This window comes from Zea mays, chromosome 2, assembly GCF_902167145.1.
Source record: "Zea mays cultivar B73 chromosome 2, Zm-B73-REFERENCE-NAM-5.0, whole genome shotgun sequence".
In the NCBI taxonomy this organism is placed as follows: domain Eukaryota; kingdom Viridiplantae; phylum Streptophyta; class Magnoliopsida; order Poales; family Poaceae; genus Zea; species Zea mays.
This window is the reverse complement of record NC_050097.1, coordinates 41,552,247-41,555,616: the sequence shown is the minus strand read 5'-3', so window position 1 is coordinate 41,555,616 and position 3,370 is coordinate 41,552,247. Positions and strand designations below refer to the sequence as shown.

Here is a 3,370-nt window from a genome sequence, read left to right as displayed (position 1 = left end):
CAAGAGAAGTTTGTCCCCAAATTTTTTATATATGTAGTAACTATATATATGTAATATGCATGCATGGTCAACGAATGCAGGTTGCAGTAATACAACAGAGCTAAACTGACCATTTGGGCCATTCATCACTTCAGCGTTGCAAGTTAATTGCAAACTACTTTAAACATTAACCTATGATGGCCCAGCTAAGTAACATCATATCTTCAGAATACCGTTTGCCCTGCTTTATGTTATATAAAAAATGGAGCACTTCTCTCTATAAGATATACCACCTCCTCGAAATTTTATTGACATATATTGTAGGAATTCTTTTACTTGACTTTTGCTTCCTTTTGATTGAGCAGGCTAAGAGAAATGCAAAAATGAAAGCTGAGATGAACGAAAAGACTATGAGAAAGTTCCCGGTTTCTCAGAAACACATTGTTTACACCGAACCACTTGAAATACATGCTGGAACTACTATTGATGTGCTTTATAATCCTTCTAATACAGTTCTAACTGGAAAGCCAGAGGTTTGGTTTCGATGTTCCTTTAATCGTTGGATGTATCCAGGTGGGGTGTTGCCACCTCAAAAGATGGTACAAGCAGAAAATGGTTCACACCTAAAAGCAACATGTTCGAAATTCCCAAATTATTGTTCTTAGTATTAATACCTTTCCCAGTGGTTCATTTTCTGCAATTAATATAGTCAAGAGGTGCTAGAGCACTGGTCATCAAGTAGCTCAAGAACTTCTTGTATTATAGATTGTGATGTCTAACCCATATATAGACATGCTTTTTTTGAATGAAAATATAGATATGATATGAACATTACCTATGAAACTGAAACAAAAAATGGCACTACTAAATTATTTTAGAGGAGCTAGCTAATTTAATGCCATAAAACATATGGTATAAGTTTTGTTTTGAAGTTTTGAGAAAGGTTGTGACAGAGAATGTAGCTACTACAAAGCATTGTAGGTAGATCCATATTTTGTTTTAGAATCTTACAGAAAGAGTTTAAACTGCTGCATTTCCCTAGGATAGTTAGTCAAACCTTGATAACATGTGTTACCTTTTTCATCCATATTAGATCAGATTCATGTTGAATCCTGGCTTCTTTTTTATATACTATTTCTGGGATATTTTTTATATTCATGCAGTGAGATTTACTTCTCCTTGGGTTCCCTTGTAATAATTAGATTTAGCACAGAGATGCATAAATTCATATTATTAGCGCAAGATCGAGTGGCAACTCACATCACTGTTTCTCGTCTATTGTTCCATAACACAATGTTTGGGGACCTAGCCCTACCAACCAGCGTGTCCGCGCTTTTCTGGTGCCCCACCCGAGACGCATTTTAGTCAACACTAGATTATCTTAATGTACTTATAATATTTAGTCGATGACACAGACGAGTGCACTTTCCGAGCTTTCCAACTATATGTGTCGAATCATATCAAATTCCTTATGCTCTATACCATTGTCTGCAGGATAATTGATTTTGGAGACATTGACAAGTTTTCCGTGCACGAGCTGGTAATGTTTCTTTTAGTTTCTAAATCCTTCAAGTCATCATTGGCCACATGCTCTTTTAACTCTGAATCTGCACAATTTAACATTTATCCTTATTATGTGTAAATCCAGTTTCGATGGTCGTATTAACTATTTCTTCTGTAGATAATTTTGGATGAGAAGAATGATGAAGTGCGCAAGATTTCTAGCAGAGTAAATGATCTTGATCTGCAACTAATGAAGAATTGAAAAGGTACATTCCGCTTTCATCACAAGTTTTATATGGCACTACTTCTTTTGGCAAGAATTTTTAATTAATAATAGAACACTAGGCAGCTGTAGACAATATATATTGTCCTCATGCTTCCAAATTTTTTATAATTTATTGTTTCTTTTTGTATCCAGTTTGAACAGGAACATTTTATTTGCTAGAACTACTACTGCTCTTAATCAAACTGAAACTCTAACAAGTACATTACCAGGTTATCTTGCTTCGATGAAGTCCTATATGAATCTCCAGGTACTAATTTGACAGTTTGCCTGTGGTACTAATAGAGTGATCGTCTATTGAATACATTTTAGATGAATAGCTAATCATCAATTGGTACTAAATGACATACAAAATTCATCGATGCCTTCTTTTTCTACTATGTAGCTTGCCTACACTGAGGAGTACATTGATGGGCAATTCTCTGGAAACCTTGGAGAGATCCTGATCAGGTAATGTTTCTTGTTCCTTTCTTTCTAGCTTATGTCATGTAATGTCGTGTTTCATCAACTTATGATGGAGTCCGCTCAATTGTTTCTTGAATATACTTTTTTGTAGAACCAAATTGAATTTTACAAGGTGGAATATTGATTGGGTAAAGGTGGGATGCTGACTGGGAAAGCGCTACTCCCTTGTATGAATTGCACTACTTCCTTGTATGAACTAGCTGGTCCATGATTTTGTTTTCATCCTTTTGGTTTTCTTGACATCGGTTTGTTCATTGGAGAGCACATAGGTGTAATGATGCTTAATGTTTCTACATATTAATGTATTTTATTATAACATGTTGTCGCCGTAACAACGTACGGGCATACAGCTAATATCCTATGAAAATCTTAATTATTCACACGGAACTGTATGTGTCTAAGAAAATCTCGGAAGTAGCTTTCAAAGAGAGTGATTTCAAGCGGGAAAAAGGTATCCTTAATTAGCAATAATAATCGGTTATAAATATACAAAAGATACATCGCAGGGAGAAAAGTGGAAATTATTGCTTCATCACGGTACATATATATCGGCGTACGTCAAACGATGGCGTTAATTAGTTTCTCTTTGATAGGCGAACATTCTCATTTTTGCACTCCTTAAGCTCAAGATCACACCGATCATTGATGGCGATCCACCACCACGTACGTGAGCAATAATAGCACGGCATGCTCAGTAGATCGTTGGATCGGCTCCTGTCGCACGGCATGGCTCACCTTGACCATGGCAAATAGGCTTCATATAGCTATTGGCACTGTTGTACCAAGAAGGCAGGTTCCGGGTCAGAGCAGAGCACTCAGCACTGTATAAGATAATCTTCTGCAATTAAATAAAAAAAAACCCAACTCGCGACGCTGCCACTCGGTGGACGCGTGGGCGACGACTTGACGGGATCAGGTCGGGCTGCCAACTGCCAACGCTTCTGCGAAATCTGGCCTCTCGGCTCCGTCAAGTCAAAATCAAACACACGACGCGAGCAAGACTGCGCCCATGTTCCATCCAGTATACCAGTAGTCCAGTACCAGTCCAGTGGTAGCTAGCAAGACCGTAATTAAGCTTGATTTACGCTCTATATTCAATCGATGCATGGAAGCCATATATAGCAACTAACGAACACTTTG

General features: G+C 37.5%; 1 long non-coding RNA gene across 1 annotated transcript; it reads left to right on the top strand.

Annotated features, from left to right (window-relative positions):
• Nucleotides 1–1,659: 1,659 nt before the first annotated feature.
• Nucleotides 1,660–2,536, top strand: LOC103646339 (uncharacterized). The gene is made up of 3 exons (XR_002267536.1): nucleotides 1,660–1,748; nucleotides 2,151–2,215; nucleotides 2,322–2,536. It is a non-coding gene; the product is annotated as an uncharacterized lncRNA (long non-coding RNA).
• Nucleotides 2,537–3,370: the final 834 nt, after the last annotated feature.